The following is a 15,968-nucleotide window of genomic DNA, read 5'->3' as shown; positions in this document are numbered from 1 at the left end:
GAGAAGTAACGTGGTGATGTCAGAGCACGTGGGGGTATGGGTGTTACACCCCGTACTTCGAAGAAACACTGTTAAATTTGAATGTAAGAATGTCGAGTTACGACTAGTTAAAACAACTTTTGAGTATGAGGAATGAGGCATTATTAAGTATATTGTTTAAATAATGGATGATTATGATCTTGTAAGTCGTCATCGGGAAAGAGTATTTTAAAACACAAGAATATGGTCATTATCATGTATAATAAGTGATAAATATCATGTATGGAGGGTTTCGGAATATTTTGAGATCGAGCAAGTTGAAGAAAATAAGTTCGACGAAAATTTGAGAAATGCCGGACAAATTTTTAGTCAACTTTGGAGGGGTATATCTCTATGCATATTTGGAGTTTTAAGGCGTTTCAAAAGCCTAAAATGAAGTTCGTCAAGTCTAGTTTATGATTCAACAAACCACTCATCGATAGGACGTCGGAGTAGAGAATTATAGACGCTACAAACTGAACTGTCGCGCAGAAACAGCACTGCTACAGTACGCTACAGCACTGCTACAGTACTGTAGCTACAGTGACGCAGTTTCAGCCCTTATAAAAAGGGGCAAAACCCCATTTTTATCATCTAAAAACTTCTCAAATTTTCCAGAAAATTCAGCAACAAAAAGGGGCCTAAATCTCACATAAAAGTGAGGATTGTGAGTGAAATTTCAAGCTACGAAGTACTAATCGAAGTCCGGGCAACGCATAATCACGAATATAATTTTGTTTGGAGTTAGAGGAGCATGGGAACAATAAGATGTTGAAGGATTTGCTACTTTCATAAAAACAAGGTAAGAATCAATTCTTTTTTTCTTATGTTATGAAGGTTTGTTTGTGTTGTAGTATGTAGAAATGAGTAGAATTTATGAAAATATGAAAGTTTGCAAAGTGGGTATGTATATATATTATATATGTAGCCATGGGTGTATATATGTTGTATACATATATGAGTTGAATTTTAAGTTGTATACTAGTTGTGGTTATTGTGGAATTTGTATTGGAAATGGAAGTTGAATGAAAATTGGATGAAATTGGAAAGAAGCCATGTTGGCCGTGTGGTAGATTGTTGTTGGAGATGAATTAGTAAGTAGAAAATGTGTTGGAATGGTTTTGTTGCATATATAAGAATTTTGGATTGAATATGGAAGTTGATGGAATTGTTGAATATTGAATATATAGCTTGGAATACTTTTGGTTTATGTTTGAATGGTCTTATATTAGTATGTGAATATGAAAATATTGATATCGGGTTGTAAGTGCAAAGTTGGATTTGGAATTGTCGCATTATTTGGAAAATAAGACTATTTACGCTAGAATGCGTTCCTAGTCGATTATTGATGTTGTATATATTGTTGTTGGTATGGTTGTTGTTGTTTTAGCCGAGTTTTAACCTCGGGGATGATATATATATAGGGGAGATGCTGCTCAAATTTTTATAGACAAGAATTGGTTAAGGTTGAAATTTTAAGTCTTATGAATAGTAAATTGGTAAATGTGACCATTTGTAGGTTTTGGACGAAACGGGATTTGAGTTTTGGCAAGCGTAAAGGGCAAGAAAGGTATGTAAAGCTATCCCGATTCTTCTCTTGGCATGTCCTAGATGTACTAGGCTTGGATTTACGCCTCGGGGAATATTCTGTCCATCGGAATCCGCGTTTGAAATCGTCTCTTTTTCATTCAATAGAATTGAATTCCTTAAGTATGCTTTGATGAAAAATTATGAAATTTTTTCCCAAATTGCTTAGGAAGTTATGGAATGTCCTAGAACCTTTGTAGGTGACCCCATAAGCTTAAAAATACGTAATTTGAGCCCACCGCTTCATTGGTTCCGAGGTGGGCCCACTATTTCCAATTTTACCCTTTATGTGTCTATGACTTGTCTTCGAGCGTTTTCGTTAGAGATACTCTAACTACTCATTTATCTACTAAATAAAAACTATTTTAAATATTTCATTAAGTCTTATAAATTGTTTTGAATCTTGAAAACGATCTCGGATAGATTATGCCTCCGTAACCCGTTATGACATCTAAATTTACTTACTATGTTTCCGTCCGATTTCATTGATTTGATTTGACATTCGATATGCCTCATTGAGTCTCTGGAAATATATTTATGGTATTTTTAGTGCATTTAGTTTCTCACTACTCCGTTCGTGGATGCCTCAATGTTTCCCCCACTGAGCCCGGGCCAGGATATGTTGTCAAGCGTGATCCTTTGCATTGTTCGCCGTGCCTCGATGTGAGGGGGCAGGTATACGCGTACATGGGTTTGTGGAGTATGCTGTGCCATGTACGCTTGTTCTGATATGATCTGATATGGCCATCTGATATGATATGCTATGTTACGGGGTTATTCCCCTTTTCTGATCCTTATGTGTTGTGGCACCAGTGTCGGGGGGTGACCACGTTCTGTCTGCCGAGTCCCTTGGCAGGGGCCGGATATGATATGGCATATGTTTTTGTACATACTCTTCATGTTTTGAAAATATGCATTTGATACTCTGGACATCTCACTCACATTTCTGTACGTTCTGTTCCGGTTATGATTTTGTTCCGTAATGGGACCAGGTATGACATACGTTTCCTGTAAGTACTATTTATGCTTTATGATCAGCATTTTGCTAATCTGGATATTCCGTTCATTTTTCTGTACCTCCTGTTCCGATTATGACTTTGTTTACTATGTTCCATGCTTTACATACTCAGTACATATTTCGTACTGACCCCCTTTCTTCGGGGGCTGCGTTTTCATGCCGCGCAGGTACAGACTACAGATTTGCTGACCCACCTGCCTAGGACACCTATTCTGCTATTCTGGAGCGCTCTTTTGTCCAGAGCCTATACTCTGGTACAGTCTGCTGCTGTTGGATATATGTACGCTATTCATGGGTACGACGGGGCCCTGTCCTGTCTTATGTTTCTGTTATGTTCTGTAGAGGTCTGTAGACATACATGTGGGTTCTGTATATGTTTTGGGTTGCTATGATTTGTGATAGCCTTATCGGCTTCCATGTGTTATATATGTTCCTCTATGACACTAGTAATGTCGACTGACTTTTATATTTATATAATCTGCTAGTCTGCTGGTTTGGATTATTGGGTACGTTTGGGTGTCCAGCACGGACACTAGTCACGGCCTACGGGGTTGGGTCGTGACAAAAGTGGTATCAGAGCAGTTCGTCCTCGGAATGTCTACAGACCGTGTCTAGTAGAGTCTTGTTTATCGGTGTGTTGTGCACCATATCTATAAACAGGAGGCTACAGGACATTTAGGGTGTTACTTTTCTTTGAATCTTAGATCGTGCGATAGAGCCAGCTATAGGAAATGAACCCCTTTTTTTTTACTAACCCTTGATTGCAGCTGCAGAACGGTATCGACGTAAGACAGCGACTGATGATATTGGAAGCTACACAGTACACAGGTAAGTAATGGCATGAAAGATTTATGCTGGGTAAGGTGTTTGAAATACGATTGAAACATGAAGCTGAAGATTGAAAAGAAAAAAAAAATAAGCAGGAAAGTGTAGTAGGTGCAGTTTGAGTTGGGCATGTGAGGTAAGCCTCAGCATCTTTATACTTTTATTTGAAATTATTAGCCCCGTGTGGCTATGAGGCGATATGATACGATATGTATATACGTATATGTGTTGGCCCTGTGAGGCATGGTTGGTATTTCCTGTGTACAGGTTTTGGGATAGTAAGAAATACAGAGGAACCTCTGCCCAATTTTTTCTAGAAATACGGAGAGGAAATGAGATATAAATTCTTAACGTGTCTTGAAGATCGATACCGTAGGGTAAATCTATTATGTTGGATTAAAGTTTAAGAGATACCCTCCATGTCATTTGTAAGAAGCATTATCCCTATTTGGAAAAATTTTATCTCGAGAAATCATATATGAGTAGCAAATTCTCAATTTATTTAAACGGACCGGAAATATGTTCCAACCCCATTTTGCTTTAGAACAGCCTAGGTTGAGGGGCAAAAATATGTGGAAGGGCAAAGATGCCCAACGGTTAAGTTTCCTCTAATTGGAAGAATACAAAGTGTATGACAGGCAGTTGAGGATTGAGTGGTCCGCTTACGACTCAAATATATATATATATACAAATATGGAGGTAATTATGTGAATTAAGTACTAACAGATTCCGCGAAGTTCGTCGGATTCTAGTTTTCTTTTGCTGGTAGTCGGAAGATGCCTCACAGTAACATTATATCAGTTTTCATCGACTGATTGGAGATGGGATCTGTGGAATAAAAACTTAAACTCGTGAGCTGTCTAAAATTACATATATACACACATGGAGGTGAATATTGAGGATTTACAGGGGCGATACGATAACTATATAGTTAGAAAAGTAAAAGAATCCCCTCTAAGTCTGGGTGGGACCCCCTACGAGGGCGTTTTGAAAGTTGTTAAGACCCCAATTTTCCTTAAATTACGTGACCAAGGTCGCGCGGGGCAGTTGACGTGATTATACCGGCCTTAACGCACCTAAATGTATTGAAGTTTTCGAGGTTAAGCGTGCTAAGGTGGGAGGATGGGTGACCCCCCTGGGAAATATGTATGAAATCCCAAAGATTCAGCCACAAGAGACGAATGAAAGAATGAGATCAAAATTGGATAAGGGTGTGTGGTAAGCACGAAATGAAAGGGGCATACAAGGATATAACGACGAAGACTGAAGAGACGACAGACTAAAGAGACGACTGAAGCGATAAAGCATGGAGAGTTAGTGGACAGACAAATAACAAGAAAAAGGGATGACCTTGAGTACAGGCGTAAATCTTGGCTACAAAAGAAGAAGAATGGATTGCATAGTTTGGATAAGTTCAGTTTTACCGGGCAAGCAATACTGAAAGTAAGTAAAGTAAATACTGATAAATACGGGAAAAAACATTGATATCTACCTCGGGGAGAACTCTACCTCAACATTCGAGGACGAATGTTTTTAAAGGGGGGGAGAATGTTACACCCCGTACTTCGAAGAAACACTGTTAAATTTGAATGTAAGAATGTCGAATTACGACTAGTTAAAACAACTTTTGAGTATGAGGAATGAGGCATTATTAAGTATATTGTTTAAATAATGGATGATTATGATCTTGTAAGTCGTCATCGGGAAAGAGTATTTTAAAACACAAGAATATGGTCATTATCATGTATAATAAGTGATAAATATCATGTATGGAGGGTTTCGGAATATTTTGAGATCGAGCAAGTTGAAGAAAATAAGTTCGACGAAAATTTGAGAAATGCCGGACAAATTTTTAGTCAACTTTGGAGGGGTATATCTCTATGCATATTTGGAGTTTTAAGGCGTTTCAAAAGCCTAAAATGAAGTTCGTCAAGTCTAGTTTATTATTCAACAAACCACTCATCGATAGGACGTCGGAGTAGAGAATTATAGACGCTACAAACTGAACTGTCGCGCAGAAACAGCACTGCTACAGTATGCTACAGCACTGCTACAGTACTGTAGCTACAGTGACGCAGTTTCAGCCCTTATAAAAAGGGGCAAAACCCCATTTTTATCATCTAAAAACTTCTCAAATTTTCCAGAAAATTCAGCAACAAAAAGGGGCCTAAATCTCACATAAAAGTGAGGATTGTGAGTGAAATTTCAAGCTACGAAGTACTAATCGAAGTCCGGGCAACGCATAATCACGAATATAATTTTGTTTGGAGTTAGAGGAGCATGGGAACAATAAGATGTTGAAGGATTTGCTACTTTCATAAAAACAAGGTAAGAATCAATTCTTTTTTTCTTATGTTATGAAGGTTTGTTTGTGTTGTAGTATGTAGAAATGAGTAGAATTTATGAAAATATGAAAGTTTGCAAAGTGGGTATGTATATATATTATATATGTAGCCATGGGTGTATATATGTTGTATACATATATGAGTTGAATTTTAAGTTGTATACTAGTTGTGGTTATTGTGGAATTTGTATTGGAAATGGAAGTTGAATGAAAATTGGATGAAATTGGAAAGAAGCCATGTTGGCCGTGTGGTAGATTGTTGTTGGAGATGAATTAGTAAGTAGAAAATGTGTTGGAATGGTTTTGTTGCATATATAAGAATTTTGGATTGAATATGGAAGTTGATGGAATTGTTGAATATTGAATATATAGCTTGGAATACTTTTGGTTTATGTTTGAATGGTCTTATATTAGTATGTGAATATGAAAATATTGATATCGGGTTGTAAGTGCAAAGTTGGATTTGGAATTGTCGCATTATTTGGAAAATAAGACTATTTACGCTAGAATGCGTTCCTAGTCGATTATTGATGTTGTATATATTGTTGTTGGTATGGTTGTTGTTGTTTTAGCCGAGTTTTAACCTCGGGGATGATATATATATAGGGGAGATGCTGCTCAAATTTTTATAGACAAGAATTGGTTAAGGTTGAAATTTTAAGTCTTATGAATAGTAAATTGGTAAATGTGACCATTTGTAGGTTTTGGACGAAACGGGATTTGAGTTTTGGCAAGCGTAAAGGGCAAGAAAGGTATGTAAAGCTATCCCGATTCTTCTCTTGGCATGTCCTAGATGTACTAGGCTTGGATTTACGCCTCGGGGAATATTCTGTCCATCGGAATCCGCGTTTGAAATCGTCTCTTTTTCATTCAATAGAATTGAATTCCTTAAGTATGCTTTGATGAAAAATTATGAAATTTTTTCCCAAATTGCTTAGGAAGTTATGGAATGTCCTAGAACCTTTGTAGGTGACCCCATAAGCTTAAAAATACGTAATTTGAGCCCACCGCTTCATTGGTTCCGAGGTGGGCCCACTATTTCCAATTTTACCCTTTATGTGTCTATGACTTGTCTTCGAGCGTTTTCGTTAGAGATACTCTAACTACTCATTTATCTACTAAATAAAAACTATTTTAAATATTTCATTAAGTCTTATAAATTGTTTTGAATCTTGAAAACGATCTCGGATAGATTATGCCTCCGTAACCCGTTATGACATCTAAATTTACTTACTATGTTTCCGTCCGATTTCATTGATTTGATTTGACATTCGATATGCCTCATTGAGTCTCTGGAAATATATTTATGGTATTTTTAGTGCATTTAGTTTCTCACTACTCCGTTCGTGGATGCCTCAATGTTTCCCCCACTGAGCCCGGGCCAGGATATGTTGTCAAGCGTGATCCTTTGCATTGTTCGCCGTGCCTCGATGTGAGGGGGCAGGTATACGCGTACATGGGTTTGTGGAGTATGCTGTGCCATGTACGCTTGTTCTGATATGATCTGATATGGCCATCTGATATGATATGCTATGTTACGGGGTTATTCCCCTTTTCTGATCCTTATGTGTTGTGGCACCAGTGTCGGGGGGTGACCACGTTCTGTCTGCCGAGTCCCTTGGCAGGGGCCGGATATGATATGGCATATGTTTTTGTACATACTCTTCATGTTTTGAAAATATGCATTTGATACTCTGGACATCTCACTCACATTTCTGTACGTTCTGTTCCGGTTATGATTTTGTTCCGTAATGGGACCAGGTATGACATACGTTTCCTGTAAGTACTATTTATGCTTTATGATCAGCATTTTGCTAATCTGGATATTCCGTTCATTTTTCTGTACCTCCTGTTCCGATTATGACTTTGTTTACTATGTTCCATGCTTTACATACTCAGTACATATTTCGTACTGACCCCCTTTCTTCGGGGGCTGCGTTTTCATGCCGCGCAGGTACAGACTACAGATTTGCTGACCCACCTGCCTAGGGCACCTATTCTGCTATTCTGGAGCGCTCTTTTGTCCAGAGCCTATACTCTGGTACAGTCTGCTGCTGTTGGATATATGTACGCTATTCATGGGTACGACGGGGCCCTGTCCTGTCTTATGTTTCTGTTATGTTCTGTAGAGGTCTGTAGACATACATGTGGGTTCTGTATATGTTTTGGGTTGCTATGATTTGTGATAGCCTTATCGGCTTCCATGTGTTATATATGTTCCTCTATGACACTAGTAATGTCGACTGACTTTTATATTTATATAATCTGCTAGTCTGCTGGTTTGGATTATTGGGTACGTTTGGGTGTCCAGCACGGACACTAGTCACGGCCTACGGGGTTGGGTCGTGACAATGGGTGTGGTGGAGATGATGGTCACGTGGTGTCAGAGGTATGGCAGAGGAGCGACACGATGAAGTGGAATGGCAGTGAGGAGTGGAGATGTCGGGCGTGAGTGGAGATGATGGATGTGGGTGTGATGATGTCGGAAAAGTAGTGGGGGTAACGTGGGAACAAAAGAGGATGGGGTGGCGGCTAGGGTTTAGGGGTAAAGGGGAGGAAGATGAGAGGATGGTGAAAAGGAGGTGGTGGAGAGGTGAGCGCGGCGGAGATGGAGGTGGAGAGGCGACGATGTGAAGAAGAAGGAGAAAGAGGCGGAAGATCCCAAGAAGAAATGAAGGGGAACCCTTTTTAGGGTTTCCTTATTTCTTTTGAAAATGGATCGGACCCGGTCCATAAACGGACTGAGTCAATTTTTAGACCGAGTATTAAGAGAATAGGCTAATAAATTAAAACACTAATTATTCTAAAAATTGAGATAAGAGATATGGGCTAGTCCAAAAATATTTAGGAGTTAATCGGACTTTGATTTGGGGTCCGGTAAGTCAAAATACGAACTAAGTGCAAAAAATAGTTTGGCTTTAAATTTGAATAAAAGACCCATTTTAATTAATGAATATACCGAGGGTGACAAAATATTACTTAATACCAAAAATGTGTGATTATTAGACTCGGGTAATAAGATCATATGGTGTTATAATAGCCGTGTAATAATATATATTATTTTTCTTTGAAAATCCGCACTAAATAAATACTATTATTTAATTATGCAAAGATAAATGCGTAAGCTGGTAAAAATGCCGAAATGATAAGAATTGTGAATTATAATAATATTAATAAATAATAATAACAATAATAATAATAATAATAATAATTATAATTATAATAGAATAATAAAATGTCGGTATTGATAAGAGGCTAATAATTATAGTAAACATAATATATATATTTTTATTTTTTTCAAAAAATATTAGAAGCTTAAAAATAGGTATTTTGGCAGAGAGGCGGGACAAAATTGGGTGTCAACAAAAGTTATGGCATAAGGCATAATTTCTATGTAAAGTATGTCTTATTCGGTATAATTCTATAGAAATTAAGTTATATTACAAAACTATGCCGAAAATTCAGATGATGACAGAGAGAGAGATGAAAACTTACAACTCGATTTTTCCATAGAGAGTTCTCGCAAAAAGAAAAATGGAGAAGATTTTTTCAACTTGTTTGAAAATGAGAGAAGCTGGCGGGTAATTTTTATTATATGTAAGTGTCCAAGAGGGACTAACACAGCAATGAATGCTTGTACCAAAAGCTATATAAATTTTACACCTTAACCAACTACTTTTTTATCGCGTGTGGACATATGTTATAGTACTTAATATTTATTCTCTTCTCATGTATACACGTATGCACTTCAATTTTAATTCTCTGACACATTTATTTCCTCTGTGCACTTTTACTTGTTCAATTTGGACTTTTCAAGTTCTTTAAGAACTAATAAATGAAGTACTCCCTCTGTTTCATATTACTTGGCCGCATTACTAAACTATTTTTTTATCTCACGTGGACATATGTCATAATACTAAATATTTATGCCCTTCTCATGTATATACGTATGCACTTCAATTTTAATTCTCCGACACATATTTATTTCCTCCGTGCAATTTTACTTGTTCACTTTTGACTTTTTACGTTCTTTAAGAATTAATAAACGAAGTACTCCCTCCGTCCCATATTACTTAGCCACATTACTAAAAATATATGTCATTACTTGTTCATTTACAAAACCAAGATAAAATTAATTAATTTTTTCTCATCTTACCCTCTCCGTACATGATTTACCATAATACAGGTTAATCCATAATTGCGGCTTATTATCAGTTTTTCACACATATTTGTTGAGTTTTTCTTACTTTACGTCTTCTAATAAAGATAAAAAAGTATAATATAGTGTGATTGGAGAATTTCAATAGCAACTATATTGAATAAATAATTTAATTTGTCATGACAGATTAACTTCAATAAAATGATATGTATATGTGCGTTAGTGGTGTGATATATTCTACAAACTAAAAAATTGAGAAATACATGGAGTTCTATTTCAATTGGAGGACATTTCCATGCCAAATCCCTATCAGTGCAATGGATGAAAATCAATCAAACGGACCCAAATTCAACCCAACAGTTCTCTTGCCTTTAGCTTCAAACTTTGCCACGTCCATTTTGCCGTCAACAAACATATTTTTAGCTAATGAAATGCCGAATTTAAATTAAAGCAGAAAATCAAGTATTACTAATTTTTGTTTCTTTTGAACTGGTTTTAGTACCCGCACAAGTAATTTGAACATTTTAGTAATGTGGCCAAGTAATGTGAGACGGAGGGAGTACTTCATTTATTAATTTTAAAAAACGTAAAAAGTTAAAAGTGAACAAGTAAAAGTGCAAGGAGAAAATAAATATGTGTAAGAGAATTAAAATTGAAGTGCATACGTGTATACATGAGAAGAGAATAAATATTCAGTATTATGACATATGTTCACATGTGATAAAAAAAAGTAGTTTAGTAATGTGACCAAGTAATATGGGACGGAGGGAGCTTCATTCATTAATTCTTAAAGAACTTGAAAAGTCAAAAGTAAACAAGTAAAAGTACACGGAGGAAATAAATGTGTCGGAGAATTAAAATTAAAGTACATACGTGTATACAAAATAAACGAATAAATATTCAGTACTATGACATATGTCCAATTGGGATAAAAAAAATAGTTGGTTAAAGTGTACAATTTATATAGCTTTTGGTACAAGCATTCATTATTGTGCTAGTCACTCTTGGACACTTATTTAGTCCCTCTTGGACACTTATATATAATAGAAATATGTCCAAATTACTTGTTCATTTATAAAATCAAGATAAAATTAATTAAATCTTACCCTTAGTAATAAATGTTCTAGAAAATAGTCAATTTTGATTAAAATGTATTTATTGGAGAGAGATAGGGGAGAGATAGTAAAATACATCTTTTATTTATGATTTCTTAAGAGGCGTACAAAAGGGAAAGTGACAATTAATATGGGACGGAGAGAGTATATATTTTACCATAATATTCATATTTATTGGTGTAAATCTCAATAGCCTTGGAAAATGATTTCATAACGAGTAAGCCACATTACTAAAAATATATGTCCAAATTACTTGTTCATTTATAAAACCAAGATAAAATTAATTAAATTTTTCCCATCTCACCCTTAGTAATAAATGTTCTTCAAAATAGTCAATTTTGATTAGAATGTATTTATTGGAGAGAGATATGGTAAGATAGTAAAATACATCTTTTATTTATGATTTCTTAAGGGGCGTGCAAAAGATAAAGTGACAAGTAATATGGGACAGAGGGAGCATATATTTTACCATAATAGTCATATTTATTGGTGTAAGTCTCAATAGCCTTGGAAAATGATCTGAAAATGAGTAATTAATGTGAGGGTAAAATTAATAAGAACAAAAATTTCTTTCTCTCGATATGTTAACATAGACAAGTAAAAGTGAACGGAGGGAGTGACGTTTATCCCCGTTTTCCTTCTTTGTCAATACTTTAAATGTAAAGAGAGGACGAACAATAGCAATGCAAATTTGTACCAAAAGTTATATACATTTTACACTTTTAACCAACTACTTTTTTATCCCACTTGGACATATGTCATGATACTGAGTATTTATTCTCTTCTCATATATACACATATGCACTTCAGTTTTAATTATCCTACACATATTTATTCCATCCGTGCACTTTTACTTGTCCACTTTTGACTTTTCACGTTCTTTAAGAATTAATAAATGAGGTATATATTTTATCATAATATCCATATTTATTAGTATATAGTCTCAATGGCCTTAGAAAATGATTTGAAAATGAGTAATTAATGTGAAGGATAAAATAATAAGAAGAAAAATTTCTTTCTCATGATATGTCAACGTGGACAAGCAAAAGTGAAGGCAGGGAGTAACTTTTATCCCCGTTCTCCTTCTTTGTCAATACTTTACTTATTTTACTCTCCTTTACATTTTCTGATTATTGTTTCTTTACATTTATAAAATGTATTACTTTATATTTTCATTTCAGAATCGGAAAAGGGCCTAAAATACCCTCGAACTATTGAAAATGGAGCAAAAATACCCTCCATCCACCTTTCAGCCCCCAAATACCCTTATCATCCACCTATTGGGTCTAAAATACCCCTATTGCTAACAGAATATTCTGGTCAAACACGTGGCATTTTTTTATTGGTTGGCTTATAAAATTAATTAAACTAATTGACCAGATAACCCAAGTGCCCCCACCCCCTACCCCCCCCCCCCCCCGACCCCCCCCCCGGTGATTTTTTTTTTTTTTTTTGAAAAAAAAGTTGACATTTTTTTTTGCACCCCACCCCACCCCGCACCCCTACCCCCCCCCCCCTGACGCAAAAAAAATTAATATTTTTGAAAAACAAAGTTTTGACGTTTTTTTTGGGTTTTTTTAGCTGGGAGGGGAGGGGGGCGTAGGGGGAGGGTGCGGGGTGGAAAAAAAGCCAACTTGTGCCTTTTAGATTTTTGGGGGGTGCGGGGGTGCGGGGGAGGTGTAGGGTGCGGGGTGGGGTGCAAAAAAAATATTGTAGTCTACACTTGTGCCTTTTAGATTTTTGGTTGAAAATATACCATGTTTTTTAGGGTGAGATATTTTTTTTTTTTGGTAACTCATTTACATTAGACATTTTAATTTATCAAGACATTTCACAGTACTTGTGCTTTTTACTAGGAAGTTGAGAAGCGTAACAATATTTTTTTTGCACCCCACCCCGCACCCTACACCTCCCCCCCCCCCCCCTCCCAGCTGAAAAAAAAAAAGTTGACTTTTTTTTCCACCCCGCACCCTCCCCCTCCCCCCCACCCCCCAAACCCCGCACCCTACGCCCCCCTCCCCTCCCAGCTAAAAAAACCCAAAAAAAAAACGTCAAAACTTTTTTTTTCAAAAATATTAATTTTTTTTGCGTCGAGGGGGGGGGGGGGTAGGGTGCGAGGGGGTGCAAAAAAAAATGTCAACTTTGTTTTCAAAAAAAAAAAAAAAATTCACGGGGGGGGGGGGGGGGGGGTCGGGTCGGGGGGTGGGGGCACTATCTGGTCAATATTGCAAAAGTTAATTAGTTTAATTAATTTTATAATCCAACCAATAGAAAAATGACACGTGTTTAATGAAAAGATTATGTTAGTGATAATGGTATTTTAGACCCAATAGGTGGTGATAAGGGTATTTTAGACCCAATAGGTGGATGATAAAGGTATTTGGGGGCTGAAAGGTGGATGGAGGGTATTTTTGCTCCATTTTCAATAGTTCGAGGGTATTTTAGGCCCTTTTCCGTTTTAGAATTAAAATTTGGTGATTTACGATATAACATATATCTTTCTAATTTTGATTTCTACAATTTTTTTAATCTATAATTGTTAAAATAAAAAATTATAATATATTTTTTAATTAATTTAATAAAAATATTTTATTAGTTTTGCTTTTTAAAAAATCTAATATACAATAATGGTTCTTATGTTTGAATCTGGGTAGTTAGTTAATTGAGATAGATATCAACCTGTCGGTATACATATAAGATACTAAAGAATTTAAAAAGAAAAAATCTAGAATCAAAATATTAGTTTTTCCTCGTATTCTTACTAATTTTCTTTTTCACATTGATGAACAACTTTCATTGTCATGACAATGAGAAAAAAGCCCGTCTCTTTCCATCTCAAAGACTTAATTCCACCATATGTTTTTATTTTTTAAACTCCATTTTTTAATTATAACTAGAGTGATGGTACATAAAATACTTTTTGTATATGTTGCTAATTGAAGTGAATAAACATCTTTGACCTATGCATCGCACGACCATATATTGCTAATTTGAAATATAGAGGCAATAAGGGTCTGTTTGGAAAGACACCCGGTAATTGGAATTGGTGTAATTACTAGGGTAGTAATTACACAGCATAATAATTACACAATCAAGTAATTACGATGATCTGTTTATTTGTCATCACGTAATTACAGTGTAATTACAAGCGTACTGTTTGGTTGCACTAGTGTAATTACACAATTAATTTAATTTAAATTTCTTTATAGATGATATTAAATTATGTATTTAACAATACACTATTTCTTGAAAATATATTAATTAATAATCATATATTTGTAACTAATATTGTAAAAATAATTTATATATTGTTTTCAAATTAATAATATTTTAATTAATTATAAAATTAAAAGCAGACTTTTTTGTGAGAACATCATGGACTGAATGTTTGAGAAAAAAAATATTGATATTTATAAATAAAATGCCATAATATTATTCAAATGTTTGACAAAAACAAAAAATATATCAACTATAAGTTGAAATAAACAGCATGCAATGTGAAATAACAAGTCAATAATACTAAAGCAAATAAATTAAAATCGAAAATATAACCTAAATTCAAAATAAAAAAAAAATAGTTTAACATAATACTCTTATGTCAAATTCCAATATTACATAAGGAAGTTCCAATGTAACTTAAATAAATACTATGATTTAAAAGAAAGGGAAAATATAAGTCTATATATAACCACATTCACCACAAAATTCTAATTTAATAACATCACTCGTTGTATGCAAAGTTTGTTACTGACTCATTCTTTCTAATACTGGGAGGTGTAGTTTAAAAAATTAGAATAATAATACAGTTAGTTAAATGAATTAAAAAAATGAGTAATTACATGGAATCACAAGAAGTAGAGATTGAGAATGAAAGATAAATAATATAAAAAGAAAAACATATTCTAAAAATAAAAATAATTAAAAAGTAAAATTAAAAAAGAAGCTAAAATAATAAAAGTTAAAATAAATTAAAATAAAAGTAAAAACACTTAAAAGCAACCCTGTAATTATAGTGTGTAATCACTCTCAATTCTCAACCCCTCCTTGAGAATTGGAGAGTGTAATTATACCCCTTCAATTACACCCAATTTCCACCTAACTAAGTAATTATTTGATCAAATAAATAGGCCAAATTGTGTAATTATACCCAATTCCAATTACCAGAGTAGCTTTCCAAACAAGCCCTAAATGTAATCAATGGGATATTGATGGTCAGACAAATGGGTTAGAGGAGATATTGTGTGCTATTAGATTTAAAATCGCAGGGCCCGATACGTGAATCTCAGTATGGCTAAATGGACAACTAGCCACTTTTTACATCGTTAATTAGAAATTCTGTAATTTGCGTAAATAGAAATTTTTGGTGTCATCGTTAAAATCTTGACCCCGCTAATAAAATTTTAGAACCATTATTCGGTACTCCTAAGTTTGTGATTCAGATACGAAACTTAACAAGGACTACTCCATTAGAACTCCCAAGGACTACTAAATTAGAACTCAAGGAATTTTGTCTTAAATTTTATACGCGTATGTAAATTTCGAATTTCAATATATTTTACTGGAGTTCACATTAGTGATGATTATGGAGTTTATGATTCTACAATTAAGAACTCAAAGAAAAAGTCTTGGAGTTCGTAGTTTATAAATAAGAACCCAATGAAAAGGTAATGAAGTTCATAGTTCTACGACTAAAACTCAATGATTATGTCATGTAATTCGTAGTTCTACAAGTGAGAATTTAAGAATCGTAGTTGTGAAGATGAGGATGCTGAGATGGATGTGTGGGCATATTATGAGGGATAGGATTAGGAATGCTATCGGGGGGCAAGGTGGAAGTGGCCTGTGGTAGTCAAGATGAGGAAAGTGAGGTTAAGGTGGTTCGGACATGTGAAGAGGAGATAA

General features: G+C 35.1%; 1 long non-coding RNA gene across 1 annotated transcript; it reads left to right on the top strand.

Moving 5' to 3' along the window:
- The first annotated feature begins 600 nt into the window (after nucleotides 1-600).
- LOC132634320 (uncharacterized) lies at nucleotides 601-3,125 on the top strand. Its single transcript, XR_009580112.1, has 3 exons — nucleotides 601-820; nucleotides 1,538-1,588; nucleotides 2,791-3,125. It is a non-coding gene; the product is annotated as an uncharacterized LOC132634320 (long non-coding RNA).
- The last annotated feature ends 12,843 nt before the right edge of the window (nucleotides 3,126-15,968 follow it).

This window comes from Lycium barbarum, chromosome 3 (assembly GCF_019175385.1).
Source record: "Lycium barbarum isolate Lr01 chromosome 3, ASM1917538v2, whole genome shotgun sequence".
Classification (NCBI taxonomy): Eukaryota; Viridiplantae; Streptophyta; class Magnoliopsida; order Solanales; family Solanaceae; genus Lycium; species Lycium barbarum.
The sequence above is the reverse complement of the archived record's forward strand: the minus strand, read 5'-3'. Positions and strand labels throughout refer to the sequence as shown.